We start from the raw sequence: 17,615 nt of genomic DNA, 5'->3' as shown, positions 1-17,615 counted from the left end.
GGGATTACCATGTAATCACAGCGTTAATATGCGTAGGTCATATTTTGCTAACAAAACACCACTTGCCTGTACATCGAATTCTTTTTTCATGAATACATTATATTCATCATTTTCGGAGAAACAATGTTTCATTTCTTGTGAGCCGATTGTCTAAGTTGCCCATGGAAAAAGTAATACGGTGGTGTTGTAATAGGTATGCCTTCAAGTACTTCTTAAATTGTAATTTTGTTCGATATCTGGAATTGTGATATCTGTGTGTGTGGTGTTTCATGTCCTGGTACGTCTCTCCACGATGATACTTTTATTATGTCGTGTTCATGGGACGACGTTCGTGACTATATATGACTCTGTGATGTGATTTTCCTGTTCGTGGATTTTCTGTGATGCGCTGTTTGGCCGTGATATTTTGTGTTATGAACATCCTTTAAACTGCTAGAGTTTTAATGGTTTCATAGAATAAAGTTTTATTATACAGTCAATCATAGGTGTAAATCATGCATTGATTTGCAAAATGCAGACGATTGTAATGTATAGTGCTGCAGGTTAAACTTGTCAGAATTTGAACATTCTTCCAAAACATGGGGGTGGGGGGGGGGGAGCTTGATGTGATTTGGGAGCAAATTTTAGAAATTTCGGTCTGACTCGGGGTCCTCTGGTATTGTACAAGTACGTGATAATTTATCTGTTCCTTTTACCTGCGAACTCCCAAGGCGAACGTACGTGTTTCATGAAGCGCAACACTGTAGTTATAGCATTCGTCTAGTTTGTGTAAGTTGTTTGTTATTCATCAGTTAATATCCTGTGTTTATAAGTTTTTATGTGGTGTTCAGTTTTTAAAACAATCTTTATTATTAAACACATATATGTGCGTTCTTATGACATTTATTCTACAGCAAACCCCCGTTAATCAAAAACGTTAATTAGAAATGTTTTTATGCTTAATAATATTTTTCAAATGATGAATTCCAACTATTATTTCCATCTGCCTTTTTATTTTTTGGGTCAGCATCGGTAATGAGAGTGCGGTAGGGGCGCTTGAGTCGAATCTGGAAAGTGAATTTGAAACTAGGAAAATGGAGGGGATGTTGTAGATGTTCTCTCCCTATTTTACCTTCAACATTTTCTGAATTTCCGTTCTAATATATATATATATCAAAAAGCATGAAAATATGGTTTGAACAACAACAAAAAAATATTCTGTTCTCCTACCGTGTAGACTGAAAGCACGACCAATCGTAACCGAGGCATATTTCTTCATAATCAGATGGTGCTCCCTCGAGTGGTCCAAAAGTCGAAAGCCTAGTATTAATCTGGCAACAAAAACTTTAATTCAATGACTGGCAGATCTGTAGGGGTTAAAGAGATCGCAACCCCCTTCTTATTTGAATGAAAAAGGTCATTATTTCCCATTATTTTGGGGTTGTCGATCTCTGTTCCCTTTCTTTGGCATGAAAGGTATAAACTTTGGGAGTAATTCCCCCTCTCCCTCCCCCTTTCAAAATGTTATGGATCCACCGCTGAATGATATAAATATGGCAACAAAATATTGATGCTTACTAGCTTGATCAGGTAAACGGAATTATCCGTAGTCAAAAGCAGTGTACCACGAACGGCCTAACAATCGGTATGAAACACATCAGACAGCATTGACGAACTAGATCGTTTTAACGACCATATAATTTGCAAAATGCTGACTTCAATCGAGACGGTTGAAACCCCTATACCATCAACTTGTTGTCTTTAGCCTGCCTCATGTTATAAAAGTTAGAAATTCATTTCAAAATTAAGGATTATCTCCCTCATGCATAGCTCTTATCCTTAGACGAATCTGGCTCCACTTTTTTTTGGCACGCTGTTTTTGGCTATAATAGCTCTAAAACTTCATTGTTATTTCGGATTTCAAACATTTCGGTTGATCATCACGGAAGAGACATTATTTGTTGAAATGCGCATCTGGTGCATCAAAATTGGTACCGTATAAGTTTTACATGAATGAAATTAATGGTAATTGTAATTGTAATGGTGAAAATTCCAATGTAATTGTAATTTAATGTATTACATTTTAAAGTAATTGACCCCAGGTCTGCCTCCCACTATCTATACCTTTTGTTGATTACTGTGGACATTAGCTTTCATGGGGATTCAATTTATACAGATTGTGGGGTACCTTTATCCCTCAACTTTCAAATCACAATGAAATACACAATTTATAAAATGATTCAATCTACAGAAACCATATTCATGATATTAGATCCCAACTAAAAATCTAGATAATCCACACATTGGAATTATTCCATATTTCTTGATTATCTCCCCTTTGAAGGGAGCATGACCCTTCATTTGATTTGAACAAACTTGAATCCCCTTTTCTCAAGGATGATTTTTGCTAGATTGACTGACAATGGCTCAGTGGTTGTAGAAAATATTAAATTTTGAAAAGTCTACAAACAGATGGACAGACAGACAAAAGCTCACTAAAATGTTCAACTCAGGTGAGGTAAATATGATAATCTGCTCTGTTGTTTATCAGTATGCCAAGTTTGTTGTCAACCAAGCAATTGGTGTGACTGACGGGTGCAAACTTAATTAATATTCCAACTCACATATATAGGACAATATAACAACCTCAACAATACATATATTACATGTAAATATATATGCATGTGTATATTTACAATGACAACGGTTTTTCGTTTTCATACATGCAAAGCAGATATTATGATGTATACCTTTAATATAGTTACATGATTTTGCATGTATTCAAATCTGACCCATTCAAGTTCTAATTCTAGGAATCATGTCCATAATCTGTTGTTTGTTGTATGGCAAGAAAGTCATGGAATCTTCTTGGAATTTCAGTGAATAGATTCCTTGTATACTGAAATAAATTTATTTCATTCAATGAAGCTGAACTACCAACTATCAATTTATGGTGATCGCAATGATCTCGATACCTGCAGAGGTGTCAATAATTCAGTTTTTAATCAAGTTCACAAGTTACCAAATTATGTAGACAACAAGTATAACAGACATTATGATTACAGAAAAATGGTGATCAGGTAAGCTATACAGACTTTTGGTTAAAAGACCTGTGCTAAATCATTACATCTGATACATTTTTGCTGATAAGAAATATTCATTTGATTAAAAATTATGTTTGAAATTGTTCATCTTATGCAAAATTAACTAAAATAGATCCTTGAGGTCTTCATATTTTATGTGATAAAATTAGCTAATGAAGAGCACTTTTAATATGTGTTTTCAAGTATGTGGGTTGTGATTGGATTTTAAAAAATGCATCTACACTGGTAATATAAGAAAATTAAAAGAATTTTGATATGGAATCACGTGTCACAAATAGTGTTTCCTATCTTAATTATTATTCCATGGCTAAGAAAATCAAAAATCATTAATTTTGAATTCCCACTGTGATGACATCATGATTAACAACTATGTGGAATCAACACCTGTACCTTTCTCAAAAAATCAGATACAAAAAGGACTCATGAAAATTCATGGGACTTGTGAATTTTTATGGGATTGAAGCTGCTCATAAACCATGAATCTGGGGATTATCTTTAAAAAGCCCTAGTAACAATCCTGATGTGTTATGAGATTTGAACCTGCAGTACATGTGTTAGATTAGAGTTGTGAGGATCAAGATACTCCAACATATCACCATATGGCATATGTCATTGACTTATCTAAACAATGTGTAACTGTTGACTCACCAGGTTCAGTAATCATGGGGTGGGGTTGTTGAATCATTCATTGAAATAACATGAAAAAAGAGCAATGATTCATTTAATAGTTTCTTTTTAGCTGATGTGTTTTGATTTTAGTCTATGAAATAAAAAGTTACTTTCAACCACTGGTTGGTAGAGGGAAAATATAAGTGTTTCTAAAATGGCCTACATTTTAAAGTATAATATTTTTACATATAGTTTTGAACTTTTCACCCCCCCCCCACACACACACACACTGATACTATTTATTCATTAGTCGACAGATTATTTATGGTCGAAAGCAAAAGAATGATTGAAATAAAATATGGTGAAATTAGCTTAAGTAACCAATACACATTTATGATATATTCATATAAACTTACCTGCACCGCCACCCATGCTGACCACAGCATTCTTCCACAAGCATGTTGCTCTTCCCGAATGTTATGATATGTGCCCATATCTGGTTCGTATATCCAATACAACTGACCGAGTGATCTGGGAAAACACATGTAGTATTCCACATCCACTCCAAAGAACTTTGATGATATGAAACAACCCCGAAAAATTCCAACGTGTGGTTGAGAAAATAGACACAGGCGCAGGCGGGCCTTGCGTCATGGATTTCTTGCAATGTGATTTGTTTAAGGAGCTTAAATATCTAGCTACCGATTTCTTATAGTCATTCACATAAATTGTCTTTGAAACCTCTTCACATGGAGTATTTGTCCATAAAGAAATGTTACAAAACGGCATCGTTTGTCTTCAAACCGCCAACTCGTATGACATGTTATCATATTTCCCCAAACAATCGTATCTTTAACACTAAAGAGTTAGCAAAGGGAGATAATAAAATCGTCAAGCTGCTAGATTGTACGTAGATTTTAAAAATCTGTAACTAATTTGTAAACATGTTTTCAAATGATGTTTGTTATTTCTTTTACTGTCCATATTATTGACTTTATGTATATATTAATCTTTAATGACAGAGTGTCCGATAATTAATTTGTATGACCATTTTCATTAGTGCTCTTTATAAAAAAAAACAACGGGAAAATATTTTTGAAACCGAATATCCTTTCAGCGGATTAAAAATCTTAAGAAGGATTCAAGGTGAATTTTTTTATTGGATCAAGTTCAAAACATGATTTTCTTCAAAATTAGCCATTTTTCAAGAGATTTTAAATTTATAGCTGTGCCACTTTTTTTCATTCTGCATGATTCTTACGTGGACTGTTACTTAATATATTTCATTAAAAACACCTTTAAAGTAGTTTTAGACAGGAAAAGAATTAATTTTGCTGACAACATGAAAAAGTTTAGAAACATACTTTGTGTCCTTTTACCCAGGTACTGGAGGTGGGTTAAAGTTAACACAGAATTATCACAGTGTTAACGCAAACTCGCTTTTGAAAAACAGTTAATCATATTGTTAAACTTCACACAGAAGTTAACACTGATTTCACACCGTGTTAAAGTCCACTATCTTTCGAAAACCAGGCCCAGATCACGATATGGATTCACAGTGGGTGTGACCGGCCAATATGTTTTCTTGCTCCTCCTAAGTACCTGATCCCAACTTTGGTGTGTTTAAAGGCCCGCCTTTGCTCATATCTTAATTTTGTATCCCTTATGGGATTTATGAGATTGGTCACTGTCCGTTATCTTCATCTGTTTATGTTTTATGTTTAGGTGAGTTAGATATTTTTTTCCTGATATAAGGTATTTATTTTTTCCGCATAGATGTTTTTATGACGGGGGAACCACCATTCTTGTGAGGAACGCATGCAAATGAGTGTGGCCGGTCGACAGGTGATGCTTACTTGTCCTAGGCACCTGGACCCAAATATTGTATATTCAGAGGTCCGTATTTTCCCAACTCCTTATTTTGTATTCCTTGCAAGTGTTCTGTTTGACCCAGTAGTTTTCGATCATCTAAATTCTAAACAATTATTGTATCAGTAAAGGTGATTGTGAGGAAATTCCATCGCTGCTACAAATGTAATAACAAACGAATGAGCCAATGTATCTAAAATTTTATTGCAGTTTGGATTATATTTTTAAAAGACTCATGCTCAATCCTGCAAAACGTATAAACATTGTTATGTGATATTCCAACAATGTAACAATATGATATTTATAACCAGGGCTATATATAATGCTCATATAAAGACATGGTAGAAAATAAGATATACCCATCAGGTCAAATGCGTTATTTAGCAATGTAACCAAAAATTTAAAAAATATGCATACTATATTTTTTTCAAACAATGAATGACGAATATTTAGACGGTTCATCCATGATCCAAACTCTGGTGTGTCCAGGGTTCCATGTTTGCCCAACTATCTAATTTGTATTGCTTGTGAGATTTATGAGATTGGTCACTGTTCGTTATTTTCAGCTTTCAAAGCTTCAAATTTGAGAAATGTAAATCTGCATAATGCTCCCCGTATGTAAAACAGTCATATACCTAAGTTTGATAATATGTGATTTCAAGAATGTACGGATTTAGATTTAAATACAGTTTTAATTGTGTATATTGTTTATGCAGTACAATATATCGTCTCTTGTAGTCAGTTAATTGAAGCTTTGGTGTTTTCCGTCGCGTTGCATATATTTCAGTCATATCTCAGTGGTGATTAAAAATCCAAACTCTAAACAGGCATTGAAGATTTATATTAGCCGTGGCTTACTACTTCGAGTTTCATCCTTTCTAAACATTGGATAAATGAAAAAATCAGAAATAAAACATGCATGATGGGTAAGTCCATGAGGAAACAAAGTTGGTAGTTAACAAATGAAAGTTTCAACCAATAATTTCGACTCCGCCATGCCTAAATAAAATATTTTATTCAAACAAAACGTAATTTTCTAGCCAGTTGACGACAGATTATTACAACACGTATGTTATCGTTTATTTACGATTACAGACAGTACATTGTGTATCGTCACATAGTTATCACATGTATACACTCCTCAACATATTGATAGAAATTAAGTTTAATATCTACATCTTAAATCGAGTGTACACAATTCTGTGTCCGTCCTGTTGGTTGGTTTCCTGTGGAATTTTTGTGGATCTGATTATGGCCGATGCACCTCCTGTAATGTATTGCAACAGTCAATGTATTGATTTTAAAACTACTCATTGATGAATTCAATAAAATGAAACGATGTATGGTTCTATGATATCTGCAATCATAAATTGTACCGTGATCCGGGTTAGAATAGGTCCTCAGTATTCCTGCTTGTCGTAAGAGGCGACTAAATGGGGCGGTCCTTCGGATAAGACAACAAAACCCGATGCCCTACGTCACAGCAGGTGTGTCAGGATCAAGACCCCCTGCTCAAAAGATGTAAACTCCAAGCATAGGCCTAAATTTTGCCGCCCTTCACCGGCATTGGTGACGTCTCTATCTGAGTAAGAGATTTTCAAAATGGAAGTTAAACAATTTACAATCAATCAATTGTCATGCAGATATTTAGTAAATGGGTTTGCTGTGTTTGAACTGATCAGGTGTTTCCTCCGTATATGCTTGATTAGCATTGCTAATGGTTTACAATTATATGGCGATTGTTATTTGTCTGGTCATTTAGAACGAACGAGGCTTGAACGAAAATCCATGATCTATTGAAAAAGACGAATTGAGAATAAATACGATGACATATCTTTGTCATCCTGTGGCACTTTTCACTTGAAGTATTTTCAGTTCACCATAGGGAATGCAGGTTCTACAAAAACCACACCTTTTGAGATTGGAGTGAACACACCTAATATGATAAGTCTACTTCTGAATCCTATTAGTTGTGGAGGTGCTCATGAGTTCTGATCATCCTTTGAAATATCAGTGTTAACATGTACTTTTAAATATAAAACTGCATTTTTTAAATTCCAGGTTTCATACATGGATTTCACGAAAATGAAAATGGGTGATGCCAAAATGGACGGATTGTGATAGTAGGTTGTTATAAGAAAACTTAAATCGACAAAACGAGCAAAAGAAAAAATAGATAGATTAAGAAGAATAAACCCACAAAAACGAAAGTCCGAAAAAGACTAGAATTAGAATTTAATTTTTCAAAGTTTAGTACATTTTTCTGGCTACCAACTCGACAAACGATTTTAAAAGCCCATCCAATTAAAACTAAGTTTTCCTTCCCCTCCGCTTAACTAGCACTATAACAATAGATCATGTTCTCAACAATTTTTCCCAAGCACAGGTTTTTTAAAACGAAAATGTGTTTAATTAAGCTAGATATCCTTAAGATAATTGAAACTGAAATATGATTGTAGTTCTATATTTGTTATACATAATTATATATCATATAGAATTTAAAGCGAACGGGTGTGGTGTTTGTAAATGGTCTGCCCCTGTGACTGATTTATGCAAATTGAAAGTTCATGTATGTGCCGATATCCTGCGAATGTGCTAAACCCAAAAGAAATACCGCATTTTAGCAAAATCCAACTAAAATAAGTCAACTTTTAAAATTAAATTACACGGTGGATTCATTGAACACTTTCCAACAAACCAAGTCATTGATGCATTGCAGACTGATAACAAATGCATGTGGTTTTCTGACAATCAGACGTTTTGCAAAAAAATATTTCTGCCACATTAGGGATTAGAATGTAATGAGCTGGTTCTGAAATACTGATGTGCTCATAATGGACCTACACTTTTCTGATTTTAATTAATATTAATTCATATGATGTTGTCTTGCATCCATGATATCAATTAAACAATTGAATTAAATTTGATATTTCAAACGTAAAGATCTAAAATCAACTACAAATTGGATTCAATAAGATATTTTCCAAATATTTTTCATATCTAAAGCCTTTCTGATTTTCTTAGGAAGTTACCCTATTCATGTTTGTCACATTTAGAGGTAAATATCAACAAGCAATATGTAACGAAAAAAAGCAAGTATCATATAGATTGTCACTATGTCTTCCGTAGCTACGGAGACTGGAGAACTTACATGGTCGTTCGTCGGAATGTTAAGTGGTTAACGGATAAGAGCAACAAATTCCCGCAGAATGAGACACCAGTCCATCACAGGCTGACCTCTCCCTCCAGCCGAAGCCAATACTAATTCAATGTATAACCGAGTGAACTGGAGTGGCAGTAGTGGCATGTCCGGTGGGCAGGGTGCAAGTCATCAAATGCCGATATTGCTCCTTCTCTTACTGGTGATATAATGCTTATCTGTAACAAAGAAGGAACTATTTGGACCAGTCAACATAGCATTATATTCTATTCCACTCTACCATCTCATTTCTCTGCATTAAAAGCCTTGTGTTAAAATCAAGATTATTGTGTTATGTTAGTTAAAAATAATGTGGGTTTAACACTGTTCTTTATGTTATAGAACTGTTCAGCAGGATAAATGAACTGTTGCTGTGAATACCACAGAGATGTACGGAATAAGTGGCGATTTCCAGATGATGAAAGGAATTTTTGGTGAATATGTATACATAGCCATTACATTATTATTTTGTAAAATAAAAAGAAACTGATGATAAAGAACTTTGATCGATTTCATATAACTTATATAATACAGGGCAAACTCGAATCCCTGAAAACATCGGGGGTGGAATCAGATGCATAGGAGGAGTAAACATTTACACCCACAATGAGCCCTTAATTTTTATCATATATTGTGGAATTGACACAAACATGTTTTGAGACAGATTATCGAATTGTGTTGAATCTGAATACAAGTCGATCAGTGTTATCAGCTATACATACATAATATATACAATAATTTTATATATATGTAAGACTCTAAAGTGTGATAGTCGCTCCAAAGTGCGATGGTCTGCGCCAAAGTGCGATGGTTTGTTAACGTTACGGACCCCAAAGTGCGATGGTCACGCCAAAGGCCGATGGTGCGAAGTTCAATAACGTTTATGACACCAGGTTATTGTGACGTCATTCTTAACGTTTTTCAAAATAAAACCCAAGAAATGCAGCACGGATGACATTAATGGCAAGATTTACACTGTTGAGGATAGTGAACATGGTAAAGTACATTCGTTGTCGAACTCTCTACTTCGCCAAGACATTCTTTAATTCATGATCATTAATTACTTTGACGTATGTGTATTAAATTCATGGGGTATGTTATAATACTAAACATTCTATGCGATATCGCATTGGGAAATTGTGTTTAAAAACACAACTAAATGGTAATAAAATAAGTTCTTATTCTTATTTTCTGTGCATGGATTTTGCACTGGCATTTTGGTGAAACAACACATGGTTGGTTCAGTCTGTACCAAAAATACTATGCCGTTTACAAACCAATTGATTTCGGCGTGTCACACCATCGCACTTTGGGTATCAGACCATCGCACTTTGGCGCATGAGTGTGGGCCATCGCACTTTGGCGTGTTACATCATCGGGGTTTCGCGCAGACCGTCGCAAGTTGGCGTGACCATCGCATTTTATATATGATGTGGGTGATATATCAATCTTTACATGCAAAAATGAAGTCACAAGCCTTGTAGGTGTACTCTCTTGATATCTTCAAGATTTACGCTAGAAAATTTCAAATAAGACATTCATACTTAGAAATTCAGTGAGGAAGTGTAATGGAGACATAAGAAATAAATATTTTCTTTTGACTCCAACATGTCGTAAGATAATCTAAAATTCAAATCCTCAGTTTTCCGCCTATTGCCTATAAAATCTTAGGACATCCATTGTTCTTTGTTAAATTGGTGCTTAGTTTACCTCGTACTATCCAGCATTCATCATTTGTAAACACTCCTCAACATATTGTTCTTGAAATATTCCCGGGCAGAATTTAAATGTCAGGGGAAATGGTTCCATATATGCCAAACAGGTTACGCTAAAAAGTAAATCAGTATAGGATTATGTCTGATAACACACCAATTGATTTTGCCAGTAGTCTGATATGTTAGAACTATAAACAGGGTGGTATATTATTAAAAAATGTTAATGATATACTTTTTATTATTTTTGAACGTTATTACATATTCTTGTTTTAAATAAAAATTGAAACTTTTCAACAAGGCACTTTCTTAAATTCTGAAATGTGGAATGTATTTTAACAGAAAAGATACGACGGTAATTTTACGTATAGGTTAATGCCCAAGTACCAATCCATTCCATAACAGTAATGGGACCGAGGCGTGGAAGGGTGCATTGCTTTTCAGAATTTGAGAGGTACGAGGGTATTGACTCACTTAGATTTAAGCATCTTGAAGAGGATAGAGATTTTTTTATGCATTATAAATATACATCCTAATATCTTATAAGTAATCACATGGTATACTTTTGCATATAGAACATCTGTTTATTTTTTCAACAAATGTCATCAACGCCAGCGGCTTAGTGGATACAGCTTTGATTTCTATGAAGAATGGAATGTTTGAAACCCATCTGTGTGTCTGAATTTTAATCTGAAATAAAAATTTCAACGATATTTCGGTAAAATGTAAAAGCTCCATAATGACAAAGAGGCATTGTGAGAAATTTGTATCTACAGAAAATGACAAAATTCAATTCAACAGAAAAATAATATGATTGGTTGAATATTGTTTAACGTCCCTCTCCAGAATATTTCACTCATATGGAGACGTCCCCACTGCCGGTGAAGGGCTGTAAAATTTAGGCCTATCCTCGGCGCTTATGACCATTGAGCAGGGAGGGATCTTTATCGTGTCACAGCTGCTGTGACACGGGGCCTCGGTTTTTACGGTCTCATCCAAAGGACTGCCAGATTTAGTCCTCTCTTACGACAAGCAAGGGGGTACTGAGGACCTATTCTAACCCGGATCCCCAAGGGACTATGTGGTTGTCTGAAAATCTGTAAAATAATATGACACCACAGGTGGATTTCAAACTAAAATACTTGTACCTTTTTCGTTATATCAAGTCACCATGAACTTAAAGGCATGAATTAGTATTATGCTTTAGTACAGTGGAATCTGGACACAATACAGATGACCAAAACTAGCTTATGCATTTACTTTCACACGGTTGTATTATTTTTGAATTGATTGACTTCCCTGATGAATATACAATTGAGAATAAGACAAACACGGACCACTGGACAGGTCAGAAGTAGGATCAGGTTCGTAAGAGGACACCTGCCGTGAATCGTATATTTTGATCAGGTAAGTAAAGTAATCTATAGTCAAAATCAGTGTATCAAGAACGGCGTAACAAACGGTATGAAAAACCGGCAACACTAACCTGCCCGTCAGTATCTGACCCGCTCCAAAAACAAAATCTCACAGCAGATCGCGCCATTGTTGAACCACAGTAATTTACATATCTACTATTCTGATCTCCTGAAATGTTCAAATACGATAATAGAAATAAATAATAAAATAAATATTGAAAACTTACGATATCCCATGTATGTGATTAGTGCCGTCATTGCACTAAGTACAATAAACATGCAAGCAATGCAATTCTTTATTCCATCCCTCATCTCCCTAGATGTACAAAATACGCGCATAGTGAGTGAACGAATAACTTGTGTATACGGTGTAAACACGACTTATACATACCAAGAACACTTATACCTTGTACTTACCAAGTAAACACATACCATGTAGATACACAGTAAATGTATGATACATGTATATACATACCGAGTAAAATTAAACATTGTAGATACCAAGCAAAAGTTAAACGTGTAACTTGTGTATACGGTGTAAACACATGACTTATACATACCAAGAACACTTATACCCTGTACTTACCAAGTAAACACATACCATGTAGATACACAGTAAATGTATGATACATGTATATACATACCGAGTAAAATTAAACATTGTAGATACCAAGCAAAAGGTAAACGTGTAACTTGTGTATACGATGTAAACACATGACTTATTCATACCGAGAACGCTTATACCTTGTACTTACCAAGTAAACACATGCCATGTAGATACACAGTAAATGTATGATACATGTATATACATACCGAGTAAAATTAAGCATTGTAGATACCAAGAAAAACGTAACCGTGTAACTTGTGTATACGATGTAAACACATGACTTATACATACCAAGAACACTTATACCCTGTACTTACCAAGTAAACACATACCATGTCGATCTATACAAAGTAAATGTATGGCATACACATACCGAGTAAAATTAAATCTTGTAGATACCAAGCAAAAGGTAAACGTGTAACTTATACATAGTGGTGTAGTTTAGTTCTATAGTAGCTTATTCTATAGAGAAAGAAATAGTTGTACTCACCAGGATTGACAAATGGAATATAAATACACACCAGAGTTGAATATATGGATATAAATGCCCACCAGGGATAAGGACAGGGATACACGTCTCTCACGATCTCTAGGTAGCAGTGCATCGATGAATCCTCCGTGGTTGTATTGATTTGTGAGCTGTTCTAATTCATCACTTTTCATTGTGTGTTCGTTTGATGTATTTCAATACATGAATGAAAAAAAAAGTGTTTTGCTGTTTTGCAATATATGTTACATTACGGAAATTCATTTGAAATGTATAAAGGTATCATCATTTTTCCTTATCAAATGAAGATACATGCATGACACTTTTGAAACAATAACTAATATTAAATTGTTGTGCAAGTTTACCTCAGGTCAAAATCACAACTTTACAATTTATCAGGATCACGCAAAGATTCATTTGACTCGCATTGTCAGCTGAATGAGAATGATATCACTGTTTCCACGTTCTACTGATAACACCTTAATTAGCAACGCATCAAACACGACAGGTCTGAATATGTAGATAGATGTCAGATGTCTGTATTGTCTAAAAGTCAAATTCGAAATCGCATTAAATTAGATTCTACTCACGGCACACAGTTGTATTTAGGTAAATTGTTAACATTAGAGATGTATCTGTACATATATATATGCGCATGTATATGCATTTATAGGATATTTCATAATATTTGTAAATAACAACATAAAATAACAAACTTACTTCTGATGCCAAGGGCAGTTTATATATTGGACAATAATCCAATCTCTACACAAGGAGTTTACCAGATGGATTGGAATTCTTCAAACGTTAAAGCCATTTCAAATCGATGTTTTCAATGATATTAGCAGCAAGAGATACAATGTCATTCATTGCTGATAATTCATGCATCAAGTGTCTTTGACGTATACTGTAAATTGCTACTTTACAAATCAGTGTTTTATACATTGTTCAAAATTTTTGGTACATGTTGAATACTTGCCAAATCCGGTTATTGTTGTAAAGCCAGTTTCTGCATCAGTGGAAACTGGGATGGAATCTAAATAGATAATACTATTCATATACGAAGATGCAAGGATATTTCTAGGGGGGACCACTTTTAAAATTCGTTTCAGTGCAACTTGGGCTTCCAGGGGTTTAATACGCAGTACTTAATAACCAAAAAACGCAGAGTGAGAGGGGAAAACAAGTATTCTTTTTACCAACTCCTGTAAATCAGCTGTTGACTTGATTCGTTTGTATTTATGAAAATTGAAGATAACGAACAGTTATCAATCTACATAGATCAAATAAAGAATGCAAACGTAAGAATAGGGCAAACACAGACTAGTAAACACACCAGAGGTGGCATCAAGTGTCTAGGAGGAGTAAGCATCTCCTGTTAATAGTTTTATAATTCTAACTCATAGTGATGCTTCACCAACTTTTTGAGAAGTGCTTCAAAGTTTGTTCCAGGAATGACGATCAAGGTCATCACGGTGTTTTCTTTATCATGATAAATCTTGGAGTGTTTAATTAAAGAGATCTGTGATTTTCTCTTTTAATATAGAAAACTTGGCGAAGGAACAATTAGAACAAAAACTAACAGTCCTAGGTTTCAAGCAACATGCACCACCAGTAATCAAACGACCTTCGATTAAAATACGTACTAGGAACTGTTGTTTCCACGCCGGTAGAACCAGTGGTGGAATCTGAAATGGTACAGCTTTCATTAATCTTTGGTATATACATGTACATATACTGTTAGGTGTATCTTCATTTTGTTTTCGTATCAAAGACAAATAAACGTTACAGTTCTAGCATTATTGTGTAGTTGTTTCTACAATTTCATTGCAAATTAGCGCATCGGACGAATAGGACGTGCCTTAATTCGCTCCCTATAAAACATCCATTCGCAAGCCAAATCCAATAAAATCGTAATTCATATAGTGAATACCTTTGTATTTTTAGTGTACTTTAGTGCTAGTGTTTTTGTAGAGCTTTAGCTATCTGATGTAAACCTATTTGTTTGTCGTGAGGAAGGAACGTACCCTCCTAAAAAATGATAATCTTATCATTTGTGTCGTTGGTCATTGGAACGACACAGAACGCTTCAAGCATAACCAATATTTGCATAAAGGAGCCGAAATCATGTATCGGGATGGATTTTTGAAAAGTATTATATTTGCATAGAAACACCTCGGTTTACACATATAGGGAAAAACTCCTTTGGTCTGTCTCTTAAAAGGAGGTATATCCGAGTATTATACAGCACTCTTGTATAATTTGGTTTTGGATGTTCATTAAATGCTAAATTTATTACACGTATTCTCGCAGTTTTTATATTTACCCTTTTCAGCAATAACGTCAGTTTGAAAATAACTGATCTACGTCAACACATAGACATGACGTAACACTTCGTTTCACCCTGCCTTTTATCAACATTGTACGGTGCTATGTATTTTGGAGGTGGGAGAGCACAAGATTGGGATGATAATTCACATAAGTTCACAATCTCAATCCGAGGTGTGACTTGCGAGATCTTTGTAGCACGTGTTGTATTTTATCAAATCATTACGCTCTCTCAGTTGCGTGCTTTAAACTAGTTCCGAATCCGTTCGTATTCAATATGAACTGATTGTGTCGCGCATTGAATTGGTGGATTCGTAGAGGAAAATGCGATTTGTGATATTGCTCGTATAAAAATTAAATGCTCTAGTGTGTACTTTACACATGAAGCACAGCGCTCAATATAAAAGTTTGTGATTTTTGAGGCATTGGTAAGCTAATGGCAATATGACGATATCAATAACAAGTATGTACGGTCAAACGATACATTTCCTAATTTAAAGTTATAATGACATATAAAACATTCATTCACAAGTCCAAACCAATGAAAACTTATTTCGCGGAGTAAATACGTTTGTATATTTAGTGTAGTGATAGTGCTAGTGTTTTAGTTTAACTTTTACCCACGGCACGAGTAGGACCCGACCTGACGACACCCTGCTTATGAAGCAAATTCTCTACCACTGGGCTACCGTGACTGGTCACCGAACCTAGGATTTGTATTGATTTAGTGTATGTAAGTCTGTCCTTATTTAAGATATAGAACTGTTTTATTACTTATATCAAATACCCATCACGTTTGATATAGGCGCACCCATACATACCGTACCCCCCAAGATTAAGTTGTTTACCTTTCATGTTTCTAACAATGAAAAGACGTCATGGAATCCATCAACATTATACATTTATTGCATGGTAGCGAGGGAAATATAAATATTTATTTACCCTATTTTTCTTGGGTGAATAAATCTTCACATCTCCCGAACATTCATTAAATAAATTGTTTATCATACCGAAACAAAGTAAGACTACAAGATGCATTCGAAATTGGAGCCCGGTCATCTATACATTGTATGTAGCTGTGGTCGTCCTAACGGTAACACCGCGCCGTCAACGTATTAGTAGGTACAAACAACGGGATACTGTTATGTATTTCTATTCTGCGTGAATTCTGATTTACTTGCTTGATTTTGTATAAGCCAAAATCAGACGATTTAACTGTGTATCAGAGACCCGCACATTCTGTAGCTTATAGACTGTGAAAATAGAATGACTCGGTCTTATTGTGATATCACAGCATAATATGTCTATCTTGACGTAAAATGTATGAAAAATGCACGAGGCTATCGAAGGGGTGAAATATGATGGGGATATATAATGTTTGGGAGACAAGTGATTGTCTTAACCAGTCAGATTAGGCGTTGCATAGAATTCTCTACAGCCCAGTTGTTAAGTACTTCGTTACTAGCTTGAAAATACGGATGTATATTTAATTGCTGTTATAAAATTTAGAAATTCATTTCAAAATTAAGGATTATCTCCCTCATGCATAGCTCTCATCCTTGAACGAATTTGGTTCCACTTTTTTGGCACGCTGTTTTATGCTATATTTAGCTCTAAAACTTCATAGTTATCTCGGATTTCAAACATTTCGATTGAGCATCACTGGAGAGACATTATTTGTCGAAATGCGCATCTGGTGCATCAAAATTGGTACCGTATAAGTTTTACATCAGGGAACATGCTTGCTGTGGAGACCAGATCGGTGTGTGAATTCCCGAGGGTAAATGCTATACCTGAATCACAAATTACTTCTTGAAGTTTCAGGTCCATCAGCAATGTTTTTCTTAGAGTCACAGGGTTGTGACAGGAAGGACGGAAAACTCACTGTAATCGTCTTCTTTTCACCAAGAGAACAATGTCGACTAATGGACAATTGCAAATTAGAGGGTTTCCATATAATCGACTGAAAAAGACAAATATCGTGTATTGATGAAAGAGACAAGATTGTATTATAACCATGTGATAGAAAATTGAAACACTGCTATACTTTGTTGCATTTGCTGGAGGAGGTGTAGTGATAACATTATCATGATATGTGTCCTTTCATTGAGTAATCTATTCCACATTCGTTTGAAAGTGTATATACTATATACCAATTCAAGATCTAATGTATGTGTGTGTGTGGGTACGATATAACACAATGGTGAAATAAAGCTACCTCCACATGGCCAGGAGTCCCTGTTTGCGTTTTTTTTTATTTTGTATTCGTTACAGGAACATTGAGATTGATCACTGTTCGTTATGTT

General features: G+C 34.9%; 1 long non-coding RNA gene across 1 annotated transcript; it reads right to left on the bottom strand.

The window, feature by feature from the left end:
* Nucleotides 1–6,554: 6,554 nt before the first annotated feature.
* On the bottom strand, nucleotides 6,555–17,272 carry LOC125648694 (uncharacterized). Its single transcript, XR_008799411.1, has 8 exons — nucleotides 17,103–17,272; nucleotides 14,628–14,669; nucleotides 11,959–14,017; nucleotides 11,036–11,569; nucleotides 10,471–10,588; nucleotides 8,713–8,939; nucleotides 6,938–7,143; nucleotides 6,555–6,828 (listed from the first exon to the last, which is right to left on the bottom strand). It is a non-coding gene; the product is annotated as an uncharacterized LOC125648694 (long non-coding RNA).
* Between the last annotated feature and the right edge of the window lie 343 nt (nucleotides 17,273–17,615).

This window comes from Ostrea edulis, chromosome 10 (assembly GCF_947568905.1).
Source record: "Ostrea edulis chromosome 10, xbOstEdul1.1, whole genome shotgun sequence".
Taxonomy (NCBI): Eukaryota; Metazoa; Mollusca; class Bivalvia; order Ostreida; family Ostreidae; genus Ostrea; species Ostrea edulis.
Note: the sequence above shows the minus strand (reverse complement) of the source record. Positions and strands in the feature narration are given on the sequence as shown.